This window comes from Pongo abelii, chromosome 2 (genome assembly GCF_028885655.2).
Source record: "Pongo abelii isolate AG06213 chromosome 2, NHGRI_mPonAbe1-v2.0_pri, whole genome shotgun sequence".
NCBI classification, from domain to species: domain Eukaryota; kingdom Metazoa; phylum Chordata; class Mammalia; order Primates; family Hominidae; genus Pongo; species Pongo abelii.
In genome coordinates, this window is record NC_085928.1 from 74335828 (window position 1) to 74349543 (window position 13716).

General features: G+C 41.9%; 1 protein-coding gene across 4 annotated transcripts in view; it reads right to left on the reverse strand.

Moving 5' to 3' along the window:
- The window catches only part of ITPR1 (inositol 1,4,5-trisphosphate receptor type 1), a 354448-nt gene extending 348799 nt beyond the window's left edge, over positions 1-5649 (reverse strand). For 2 of the 4 annotated variants that reach the window (XM_024244292.3, XM_009238773.4), the window contains exons 1-2: positions 5389-5649; positions 4491-4566 (exon numbers count right to left, since the gene is read on the reverse strand). The gene's annotated coding sequence lies outside the window, so the exon portion shown is untranslated. The remainder of the gene's footprint in view (positions 1-4490; positions 4567-5388) is intronic. The other 2 variants (XM_024244293.3, XM_024244291.3) reach the window with 1 other exon arrangement.
- Between the last annotated feature and the right edge of the window lie 8067 nt (positions 5650-13716).

Below are 13716 nucleotides of genomic sequence, written 5' to 3' on the forward strand. Positions count from 1 at the left end.
GTAACAAAATTTGAGGTTTGCTTTAAGTTTGCACATGTGCAGGGGTCCACTTCACTTATTAAGGAGAATCACTGATGTGAAGCTTCTAATTCTCCAAGGATGCTGGAGAGCAGAATATTAGTCCTCCTTGTAAATATCTCTTAAAATGACACTGGATACACTGCAGGGTGGCGGTAAGACATAGGTTTGTGTTGAAACTCCAGGATTATCATTAGGTTCTTACAATTTTCTCTCCAAGTCAACTGTACGTTCACCTATTTGTCAAACTTTCCTTTTCTACTGAAGTGAATTACAGTCCCAGGTAAGTCCTGTCATTAATCAGACAGTCCAGAAATCTGGGTTTTACCCCCTATCGAGTTCCCATCTGGTATGTGATCCTGCCAACCTTACCAGAGTCTCTTCAGAAAGGACAATGTAGTTTTGTGATGTTGAAAACCACACTGAGAATTCCGTGAGAGTTTACAAGTCCTCAGATAAACCACTGTTGACCTGCAAAATCTGGTCCCTACAGGTCTGGACCTTGACTCCCTCTCCCTCCTGAACTCCTAGCACTCTCCCCTGGCCGCCTTCTCCTTCCTCCAACATGTCACAAACACTCCTATCTCAGGGCCTCTGTACTTGCTGCTCTGACATTTGGAACACACTTTTTCCCTGATAGCTATAGGGTCAACTCGTTTGCCTCCTTCAGATCTGTGCTAAGATGTCATGTAGTAAAGATCTAATCTCCACCTGAGTACTCCCTTAATACCCCTCATCATGTTTTGTTGCTTTTTTAAATTACTGTAAAATATACATAACATAAAATATACCACTTTGAAATGTTATAACTCAGTGGCACTAAGTACATTCACACTGTTGTGCGACATCACCACCATCCATTTCCAGAACTTTTTCATCTTTCCAAACTGAAACTCTATCCTCAATAAACACTAACTCCCCCTTCCTGTCTTCTCTCTCCCCCAGCAATCACCATTCTACTTTCTGTCTGCAGGGATCTGACTACTCTAGATGCCTCTATAAGAAAAATCATAAAATATGTGTCCTTTTATTTCTGGCTTGTTTCCCTTAGCATGTTTTCAAGGTTCATCCACATTGTAGCATTTGTCAGAATTCCCTTTTGAAGGCTGAATAATATTCCATTGTATGTATATTTCACATTTTGTTTATCCATTCATTCATCAATAGACTTGTGTTGTTTCTACCTTTTGGCTACTGTGATGATGCTTCCATTGACACAGGTGTACAAATATCTGCTCACGTCCCTACTTTCAATTTTTTAAAGTATATACCTTCAAGTGGAATTGCTGGGACATACAGTAATTTCATGTTTAATTTTTTTTAGTAACTGCCATGCTGTTTTCCACAGCAGCTTCACCATTTTACATTCCCACCAGCAATGTACAAGGGATCTAATTTCTCCACTTGTTATTTTCTGTTCCCCGCTTAACCAGTTTTCTTCTTCTCCGTAGCTTTTACTGCCTCTAATACTATAATACTTACTTGCTTATTTATATTGGCTGCCTCCCACCAACTGAGATGTAAGCCTCTTGGGAACGGGATGGTTTGTTCATTGCTATATCCTGAGCACCTGGAATACATCTTAGTACATAGCAGGTGCTCAAGAAATTTGTTGAATAAAGAATAAAACATTTGAATCGCACACAACAACTTGAACAGGTCTTAGAGTCTGTTAAATAGATTTACCACACCATGTGCCTTAAACTACATCCAATTAGAAATCTCAAAGTTGAATGGGTGACGGTTTCAGTGGTGTATCTGGCTTATCCTCATTAGCAATCATCTCAGAACCACAGAAACCAAGACAATTGTAAGGAATCATAGAAGTTATGTCATTCACATCACTGACTTCAAGCCTTAATTGCATTCATCAATTGAGCTATGCACAAACTTAAAACAACAAAAATGGAAAAAAAAACTGCATGGACTTCTGGTTAACAGACAGCCTGCAAATGCAATGTGTTTTATTTTTAAAAATCAAACCAATAGTAAACAAGATAGACACTGGCCTTGTGGAGACTCCTTAATTAGATGTAGCCAAAGACAGCTTGACCTAGAAACCTAACTCTAGGCCTACTTTTATTTTGGCTGTTTTTTCTGTTGTTCATATTTGGTGTTTGTTTTATTTTTGTTTGTTTTCTAAGAGCTGCTTGTGAAGAAATCAGACAGTTTCCATGATATCTTTATAAATGAGTTGAAAAGCCGTGTGATATTCCCCCCCCTCTGGAAGTCAGTTGGTTGCACACCACTGGATTAAAGGTTTCTTTTTTATCATTCTCTCTGCGCACTCTCCTCCCTCCTCGCAATACCAACACCCTGATCTTCCTCGCTTAAAAATATTTTGAAGAAAAAGACTGTTGATCTTTCTGTGGAGTTCATCTATCTCTTTTTTTCTAAGCAACCATTCCACTTCTCATTCCTAAAGAAAAGATGCCAATTCCCTCCAAAAGACAATCACTTTGTTTAAATAGATACCGTTGTCAACCCCAAATGACTTTCATGGGTCTCAAGGCAAGAGCCAGAGTAACTCATTTAGAACATGAAGAACTTTCCCTGCCTGATGAGAATGATATCTTGAAATGATTTTCTGTTCTGATTTGAATTATTCAAAGAGCAGATTGTACTTTCAGTGTACATATGCATATAGACACACACACATGAACTTGAAAGAAAAAATGGAGAACAAAAACGTCTGCACAACAGGCTGCAAAGCAAATTGGAAGGTATATGAAAAGGTATCAACATTTCACATTGCAGTCTAACTGCAGTTTAAACTTTCGAATTATTCAGATGGGGAAATGCCTGATCCTTTTAACCTACTCAGATGCTTTGATGTAAATAATCAAGATGTATTTCAGCTAGGAGGTAAGCCAAATGCTTAACTTACATAATGTTCCTTGTGGTTTTGTTTTGTTTTGTTTCTTTTTACTCTCCCCATTCAGGCTTTCCAAAATGAACTCATTACAACATCTAATACCTCCTCAAATATCTGCACTCTTTTATCCCTATGTTTGTGGCTACATCCTTTCCTTCTTACATCCATGTTATGTATTATTTCATCATTGGTGGGAGGTATGCAAGTTATTTCATCAATAGCAGTAAGTTTACCATTTTTCCTAGCTTCCCTCTCACCACCACCATCCTCAAATCAACTTAGGTCCATTTGTGGGATGCAGTACAGCCTCACCGCCTGAGGTTATACCTTGCTCCTACTTTGTACTAGCTACTGGGCAAGTGATTTCACTCTCTGCACCTCAGTTTCTTTACCTGCATCTGACGCACAGGGTTTCTGAGATACATGGCTCTGGACCCGGCTTACAAGTACTTAATGTGTCCATCTTATTATTTTTAGCAACCAGTTAGAAAAGAGTCTGTGGACCAGTTTCTCCTTGTTGTACAGCTAATTCTGAAGAGGGGAACTGGGCCTAATCCTTGGCTCTATGAGCACCCACACAGCCATGTGGGTCAAAAGAACTCCAAGAAGAAACCAGAGTTCTCACATCCAAATGCTTCTCACTCCGCCAGTACTCCTGAGGATCTTATCAACAGGAAACAAAAGCACTATACCACTATAATGAAGTGTCTGACTTTTATTTTCTCATTAGAAAAGCCCAAAGATTGTAGCCCAGGGAACAGCTAAATATTTAGAATGTTAAAAAAGTTAAGACCCAGCCACCCACCCCTACCTACCTCTGTTACCCTGTTATTTACCATGTTTCTGAATATTTCAGGAGAAAAAACTTTTGATGGCCAAATCTGCAGCAATAGTGATGTACGTGCACCCGTTGAAACCTCCCACTCTTCAAATGCAGTCTGACCATTTTGGGGAAAAAATAGGAACTGTTGTGTTTACAGATAAATGCTGCTCTCTGCTCATATTCCACCGCGGGCCCCAAAACAACAGGGACCTGCCAGATTCCTTGACATTCAGGTGGCTTGAGTCAAGGGCTGGATGCTACTATCTTAAGCTTCAACAACTCACTTCCCTTTTTAAAGTTCTAATTCTTTCAACTTGCAGCAACCACTTTCATTTCTTGCAATCCAACCTACTCTAATTAAGCACACGTTCAAAATTAGAAAAGAGTGACTATTTCTTGAAGGAGAGAGAGTTAATATTGCTTACACATCTTGGCATATGAAATGCACTCTATCCTTCAGAATTTAAATCATCAGCATGCTTTTCAGACCGGCAATGGGCCGCCGTTTCATTGTTCCATTTAATGGCCTTTTCCCCTCCTCTCTCATAAACCTTCAGGATCCTTCAATTCTCAGCTACGTCCAAGAAATGGACTGTCCACTGGACCTCTGCTCCCAGAAGCCCTCACCAAAGGCAGAAGCAAATTTTGAAGACTGAGCCACGGAGTTTCTTTTTCTTTCTTACTCTCCACCTCCTTGGCGGTTTAGATAGAACTTAAAATAGGCTTAGGACAAAAACTCATTATTGACTACAGCACTCAGGCTTCCACACTCACCTGACCCGGGTCAGGCACTCTGTTGCCAAAACAAGACCAGCGAGGGGTGCAAATCCTGCTCCTCTTTAGTCAGCTCCTAAATATTTAGAAAGAAAGAATACTGAGTACCAGACCGCGGAAGATGAGCTCTAACAGAAATGCTCCAAATTACACGTTTCCACCTTCTTTAGCCTCCTTCCCTGGGGAGAGCCCCCCGCCACTCCCCAAACTTGGCAGGCAGGTTGGTGGGATCGCTTGGGCGAAGATTACAGGTAACTACGCTCACTTATTTCCAGGATGTAACTGACAATTGAGACTAGGCATGCACAAACTTCGAACGTGCGGGAGGCTGGAACTAAGGGAAGTGTTTGGCAGATCCCAAAGCACTTGTTTCCCGGCGAGGAGACCAAGTATCCGAAGCCCGCATCCTCATTGGACATGAGCTTCGTCCACACTTCATCCCTCACCGCTTCCCCGGTTTTCTTCCGTTTTTAAAAACCCTCCCCACGGGGGCCCCCTACACATGCATTATTCTCCCAACCATGGAGCGCAAGGGAGGGATACATTTTTAGAAAGATTATTTCCTTGAGCAGACTCACATATGACACCCCCACAACCTCTCTTCAAAAAAAAAAAAAAAACTATTTCCTGCAGCTGCAGCAACAGTTTCCAACTTGGGGGAATGCCACATCAGTCCAGAATGGGGAGCCCCCAAAGCCACGCACTAGAGTCGAGGATATTTGTTTTTTAAGCTTCAAATGAGCTCCCCCCCAAAAAATTGCCCGCAGTAAAGGAACCCCCAAATGCATGCCAAGTGCATGCACATCCATCAAGATCTCCCCGAGAGCGGGGCAAAAACTTCAGCGCCCGGGGAGCCAGTGCCAACTCCCCGCGCCCTCTGCCCGGCCCCAGCCGCTACCTTGGTGCCCGGGGAGCCACGCCGGTTTGGGGGAGCAGGGCGAGGAGAGGGGTTAGCAGCCGCTGGGTAATCCCATGTCCGCGAAGAGGGAGCTCGTTCCGTTAGGATGGAAGCGGAACACCCACACCTCCTCTCGGCGTGCGCTTTCTCTCTCTCCACCCCCTGCCTCCTCCTCCTCCACCACCACCTCCTCCTCCTCCTCTCCTCCCACCCCAGCGAGCTTGAGGAAACGCTTCAGCAGCACATCCACATGGTTACTGCACTTTGAAGCGGCTCCGAGCGGCTTATATAGGCCGGGAAGCTCCCTGGGCAATGTAGTCCAAGTACGGGGTCGTGGCGGCGCCTGAGGCTGCGGGGAGGGACTACAAGTCCCAGAATCCCCTGGGCGCCCGGGCTGGGCCCTAAATAGACGCGTGCGGGGACAGGGGAGGGGCGTTCTGCGAGGCTTTCAGGCTGCCGAGCCTGTTCCTTAGCTGGGGTCGGTAGGGCTTGGAGCCAGCCGTCCAAAGTCACCCCTGGGAAGCGCCCGCAACTCTTGGGGACGCCTCTCTTCCGGCTGCCCCCCTTCCCTGGAATCCAGGTGTCACTGGGGCCGGGGAGGGGCTAGGAGCTTGGATTTCTGCTTTGGGAAGTTTTTACAAGCCCACCCTCCCCCTGCCTTGGGTCCCCTAGCCAAGAATTTCAGAAATCCGGGGCACAAAAACGCCAGTGTTTGCGGTCAAGGATTAAAGGCGCGAGGTGTCTTTATTTAATCTGCTCCGCCCTGCTCGGGTTTGCACGAAAAAACAAGCCTGGGAGCGACGGTCCACGCAAGCGGAGACACAGGCAAGTCGCGTGAGAGCACTTTTCTGAGCCCGAGTTGCTTGTCTTTTATCTCCCGTCAGGAGGTAAAGAAACGCAGACCTCTCTGGTGCACAAATAAAGGAGCCGTGTTGTGACTTGCCGGCTCTGAGATTGGGAGGCGGAAAATAAATACAAACCGCGACCTCAGTCCTGACCCTACCTCTAGCAGCCCCTCTGCTCCTGGGAGCTGTAAATGCTTAAGTAAATAAACCGCAAACCAGAAAAATAAGGGCTTGGGAGAGAGCCGCTCACACAGAGATGCGCGTCCAGGCGGGGCGCTCTCCAACAGCTCCGACTGGGGCAAGGTGGGTTTCACCTGCTGTCAAGTAGTGCCTGGGCTCCCGGGCTACACGCTGCTTAGGGCTCCGGCTTTTGCAAGGAGGGGAAGAGCTAAGCCCGGAGGCAGTCAGCCGACTGCCCTCTCTTGCCTCAAATGACGTATATTCATTCCTCAAACGTTTCCTGAGTGTTTACTAGGTGCCAGGCGCTGGGGCATAGTGGTGAGCCAAACGCATTATAGCATCCCAGACAGGCACTTCCTGACGCCACCTAAAGATCTGTTATAACAATAGTAATAATAATGATAATAATCAATGGGGAGGCTGATTTTATTGAGCCCAGACCACATGCAGTTTTCATGCGTCATGCTATTGAGTTTTACCAACTGTAGGTATATTTATTATACCTATTTGGCAGGTGCACAATCCAGGACTCAGAGAAATCAGGTAACTTCCCAAATGACCCCTCGAGTTAAGTGGTACAGCCTGGATTCCGGTTCCAGACTCTACGTGTATGAAACCCTTGTCTTTGGGGAAATCCATCGCCATTGCCTTAAATAGCCTCTCTCCCCATTTAGGAGCAGACTCTGAGCCCTTGGGCAAGTCATTTTCATCTCTTTGCCCCAGTTTTGCCATCTTAAGGAGATTCCTATTAGAATATGTCTACTTTTTAGCAGGATTCCTTAATATAAAATCGAGTCTCATGAAAATTTAGGAACAAATTAGAGGAGCATCATAGTTAATAGTTATTACTGACATAATAATGCCAAAATGAATCATAATTATTGACACTTATTGGGTGAATGCCGTGTGTCAGGCATTGTCTAAACTCTTTCTGTATAGCACCTAATTAAATCCTATTAAGCCATTTTTTACTTATGAAAAAACTGAGGGGGCGGGCACAAAGCGATTAAATTACTTCCTCCAAAGTCACACAAATAGCTGAGTCTTGAACCCTGGACCTAAACTACTAGTCTCTGCTACCTCCCCAATGTAAACATGTGCACTGTATTTACCTGCTCACATAAGCATTTAATATCAGTCCAGGAAGGGGCAAAGCTCTTGAAATAGACAAAGTTTGTGTTCACGATATTCACTCCTGCCGTCCCTTCCCTGTCAGCATTATCCCCTGGTCACTGGACGCTGGAGTCTAGTGCCTAATACCTTAAGCTGCTTCTCCCCATCATCAAGAAACTGCCACATCTGCCATATGAAGGAGATGTTTCTCATTCGCCCCCTCTCATCTCTTCCCTCATGAAAACCTCTTCCATTTTCAAAGGATCTTCGGCTCTACTTTTCAAGCAAATTCGACAAATCAGTGTATGCCTATGTAACTGGTAAATAGTGAAGGGTAATTATTTCATGTGCTTCTAACTCAGAAACAATGGAATATTAACAGCAGTTTTCTGCAGATCCAGTTGGACAATTTTCATTTTCATCATATAATGGACATTTATCTCCTACCTGCCTAATCCACTGTCTTCCCTCAGAGACCACAAATTGCACTGAAGGCAGCATCTATGTCTTATTCATGCTTGTGCTCTCTACCTCCCCTGACCCAAAGGACTTATTCTTCTTTCTGCACATTTTAGTAGATGTGTAAAAAAAAAAAAGAAAAAAAGTTTGTTAAAAAGATGTTTTAATGGAAGGTGTGTCAGGCATATGGCAGGATCCATGACCATATTTTTGGAGCATGCAACACCTTGTAGCCCATCTCTGTCATAGCCTATTTTCTCCGCCTGTGTGTATGGATCATCCTATTCAACACTTTTAAGGTCTAGAAGCTGCTAGGTCACTAGAAAGTGATTTTGTTAATTTTGCTATGATGTAAAGAGTTTCTCTATGATGATGTATGACTCATAAATTATGATGATTAATGTCGGAAAAAAAGGGTCACTGCCTAACTCATTCTCCGTTATCAGTAGAGGGAAAGGAGTTGCTTTCTCTTCACTGTATTTTTTTCTAGAAGAATTTTCTATCCCTGTGTTTTCCATTACAGTGACTACTAGCCATTTAGGCACGTAAGATGTGGCTAGTTCTGAGATGTGAAATAGATGTCAAACACATTGAATTTCGAAGACTTAGTACAAAAAAAAAGCAAAATATCTTAATTTGTATAGTGATTACATGTTGAAGTAATATTTTGGATATTTGTGTTAAAATAGATTATTAGAATTGATTTTACCTGCTTTTTCCTTTTTTAATATAGCTACTAGGAAATTAAAAATTACATATATAGCTCATATCATATCATATTATGCAGCACTGATCTAGAAAACCAAGAATCTGATTCCCAGGATCACAATTTGAGATGATGACCAGCCCATTAAAATGGTCATTTATGACTTTGCCCTTGAAATATTCATGCAGGGAACTAGGAGGGCTTTGCAAGGTCAGTACAGTATCATAGACTGAGCAGAAGTCTGAAGAAAGTCCAAAACTAGCACTCGAGCCTACCCCCAGGGAAGACCTACAAATAGAAGCAGGTTTCGTCAGCAGTACACAGCTGAAAACTCTAACTGAATTCATCTGCCTAGAAGCCCACCTCAAATGCTGCCCTGGTTAAGAGAGCAAGATAAGCTGGAGAAAGGAGGGATCAGAGAAAATGGTTTTGACACCCAGCTGTACCATTTATATCCTGTTTTGTTTTGTTTGATAAAGTGATGCTAACAATCCTTGCCTTGTCAATCTCACTGGGTCAATGGGTCATAGGACATGAAAGGGCTTTGCAAACTCACCCTCGCTATACTAAAGTAAGAGAACATTATCGACAAGAATGGAGATAATGTTGATGCGTCCTGATACGGTACTCAGTTCCAAACCAAACTTCAGATTATTGGGGCAGCACTATTCCCAATTTTCTCTCAGGCATAAGATTTCAATTGCCTATGGAGTGTAATTGGATTGTGACTTAAAGAATAAATGTTTGAGAGGGATGGATACCCCATTCTCCATGATGTGCTTATTTCACATTGCATGCCTGTATCAAAATATGTACCCCAAAATATATACACCTACCATGTACCTGTAAAAAATTTAACAAAAGAACAGAATCACCTATGAATGTCACAATGAGCCTTGAGTGCTTTAATAACTCTAAGTGACACTTAAATGGCAAGAAAGAATATCCAACACCCAATCATAGAATTCAATCTATATTTTGGCACTGACACTATATTATCTAGTGTGATGGACTACCATTGACCATGGAAGACATCAGCAAAGACAAATAGCTACCGTATAGCTAGTCCAACTAGTCTCTCTTGGTCACTGTTAATGTTTTATGGTGGAGGGATAGAGTCACGGCCCTCGTTGAAACTCACAAAATCCATGGACACTTGCTCAAGCACAACAGAGATACTGCAAATTTCTGCACCAGTTCTTTAAGTTTCTTGTACCAGTCCTCTAAAAATCATTCACAGATACTCCCACAAGACTAGATTATCTTTCAACTCTATTTTTCGGTGATTTTTGTCTCACCATTCAGATAACCTCTTTGAAGATAGGGACTAAGTCCTATAAATATAGGACCCTTTGTAGCATCTTGTTCTGCTCTGGATACAGAGTAAGCATTCAGCTCTTACTGGCTAATTGGAACTTACAAAGATAACCAGAAGAAATGACCTACAGACACTTAATCACCCCTACTTGACATGGAAAAAGTGGAGTTGCTATCGAACAAGGGCAGGAGAGAGGACAACTTGGTATGGAGCTATAGAAAGTAAGATGTTTTCTGAATCCAGGCTCTAGATATCCTGTGAGAATGAGAGAAGACACAGCAAGAGGGCCTATTTTTGTTGTCCTATCTCTGAAGTGCAGAAGAAACTGCTGGTCAGTCACCTTGTGAGTGGAGGGAACATGGACAAAATGTCAATAATTTAAAATCTGGAAGGCAGCATGATAACTACAAAATAATGCAAAAATTAAGAATTCCTAGTACTCTATGCAATATGGAAGTAGCTGCTATACCATCTCTGATGACTGCTGCCAGTATTGTCTAGAATCATGTAAGCAAGTAAAGAGAACTATTATTTTCTTATTCATTATTTTCCTGTAAAACATGCAGAGCCAGGGGTCTATTATTAACTACCCCATCTCCTGCCTCTCATCTGCAAGACTGTCATCCTAAATTGCTCTGATAGACAAGCTAGATCTGGGGACTTGAAGAAATCTTGGAAAAGGCCTTTTTATCTTATCCTAGTGTTTAAACTGAAATGAAATCTGTGTATCAAAGGAAAAACATAAAGCTCTTCCTTACTTACTGAATAATTCAGCTAATATATGTAGAAGAAATAATAACATTAGAAAATTTGCAGCTTCCAGTATAATAATTTATTTAGATAGGCCGGGCACAGTGCCCCAAGCTTATAATCCTAGCACTTTGAGAGGCCAAGGTGGGCAGATCACTTTAGCCCAGGAATTCAAGACCAGCCTGGGCAACATGGCAAAACTCCATCTCTACAAAAAATACAAAAATTAGCTGGTCGTGGTGGCATGTGCTTCTAGTCCCAGCTACTTGGGAGGCAGATGTGGGAGGATCACCTGAGCCCAGGGAGATAGTGGCTGCAGTGAGCTGTGATCATGCCACTGCACTCCAGCCTGGGCAACAGAGTGAGACCCTGTCTCAAAATATAAATAAGTAAATATTTAGGCAGATTATCAATACATACCAAACACTCTGGGGAAAATGTTGATGAGGAATAAGATAGTTATGTGGTCCTAAAAATCACTCCATACATCACACACAAATTATGAAGTGAAAAATGGACCTTTACAGTAAAGAGATAATGGCAATCACCCACATGATTCACCCACGTAACCATGTGATCAAATTTATTACCAGCAATACTGGGACAACTAGACACTATTTACATACGTATATGATTCTATAAGAAGTACACAACATTAGATATGAAATGTTCTTGCCAAAAATATTCATGAGGAAGCAATCAAACGAACTCAGAATGCGGGACATTCCACAAGACCATTGGCCTGGATTCTTCAAATAAATCAGTGTCGTTTAAAAAATATGTCAGGAGGATTCTCTAGATGCAAATGCTTAAAGTGATGCATTTGGTAATTACCCTGATTGGATCATTATACTATGTATACATGCATTGAAACATCACATTTTACCCCATGAATATGGACAATTACATGTCAATTACAAATTAAAAATTTTAAAAGACTGAAACAAATTTTACAACTAAATGCAACATGTGACCTTTGAATTTTGGATTAAAAGAAATTTTAAAATGAATTTATAGAAGACATTTTTGAGCAACTGTAAACAATTTGAATATTATAAAAATTGTAAATAATTTTCTTAGGTGTGATGATGGCATTGTGATTGTGTATGAAAATGTCCTTGTCCTCAAGAGATGTATACTAAAGTATTTCGAAGTGAAATCTCATGGTATCTGAAACTCACTCTCCAAAAATGTGTGGTGGCATGCACCTGTAGTCCCAGCTACTCGGGAGGCTGAGGCACAAGAATCCCTTGAACACGGGAGGCAGAGGTTGCAGAGAGCCGAGATCGTACCACTGCACTCCAGCCTGGGTGACAGAGCAAGACTCTGTCTCAAAAAAAATAAAATAAAATGCATGCCAATTTAATCTAAAAATTATATATGTTTACACTTACCTATCTTATTCAAAAAATTATCTAAAATCTCGCCACATTCATAGAGATGTCTGTGCCCATTTTTGTGATAGTTTTACAGTTATGCTGGAGAAGTAATTATTTTTTACCTTTGAAGGTGATAATGATGTTTCAACAAATGATTGAAAAATCTACACTTAGCTTTTTGGGTACAATGCAGAACAAGCTACTTATTATAACTAAACAACTTTTGTGTCAGTCTCCAAGTTAGGAGTAATTGTATTTGTTGCAATATGTCCTTCTTTGGGTCTTTACAAATCAACCATAAAGCAAAAAGAATTATGCATAAGAAAAGGGAAATGGAAGGCCAGGCACAGTGGCTCATGCCTGTAATGCCAGCATTTTGGGAGGCCAAGGCAGGAGGATCATTTGAAGTCAGGAGTTCCAGACCAGCCTGGGCAACATGGCGAAACCACATCTCTACTAAAAATACAAAAATTAGCCAGGTGAGGTGGCACATGCCTGTGGTCCCAGCTACTTAGGAGGCTGAGGCAGGAGAATCCTGGAACCTGGGTGACGAAGGTTGCAGTGAGCCAAGATTATACCACTGCACTCCAGCCTGGGCGACAAGAGCGAGACTCCATCTCCAAAAAGGAAATGGAAAACTTGAGTATTGCAGGCTTCATCTTTCCCTTCTCCTGGGAAAGCTTTTTAATGATCAATAGACTTAGTTACTAAACTGAGCAGTGTAAACTATGTAATTCAGTTACCAGTGAAGTAGAACTTACAGCTTTTTTCACTTCCCGTGCTCTATCAGTGTAGACTCATGCAAATTAACTGCTTTCTTTTGCTCCCACTTAATTTTATTTCAAGATTTTAAGTAGTATTTCCCCCTCTAACTTTAGTTTTAGGATATAGGTAACCTGTGTCATGAGTTCAACTCAGACAGAGAATTTGAGTCAATCCTTTATGAAACATCATTTAGGTAGGGTCAGCCCAGGAAAGTGGGATTGGAGTGGTGAGGAATAGGGTAGAGGGAACTATTAAGAACATTTGGTTGGTTGCATGTTTGTCATTATTAAACTGATGTTTAATGGGTACCTACCTACCCTACCAGGTGCTACACTAGGCACTAAAAAGACTGAACAGAATGCAAAGTACTTTTGCTATCTGCCTTTTTTCTTGATTACTACCTTTCTTACAGAGGAATTTCATACATGGTGCTTAGAGGATGACAAATAAGAAGACTGACTGCTTTTTTATCAGAGGTTATTGTCATCAGCTGATCTCTCATGCCATTTCCCTCCTTGTTTCTTCTTTCAAGTAATAGTTTGCAGACCTAGTAGATGTGACCTAGGAAACAGCTGGGTGTTGTGGTCCTCTGATCTTCCTTGGTTTCTTCACCACCATCCAGGCACCTGTCCATTCACACTGGACTATTTCTCCATTATAGGCCATATTATCAAGATGATTCTTTGTCATTGAAACATTTATGTTGAATATAATATAGCGAGTGAATGAGGGAAATACCTTCTTCTGAGTAGTTTCTCTGCTCAACTCTCCTCCAAACAAGCCCTTTTATTTCAATTTTTTAACTGTGTTACC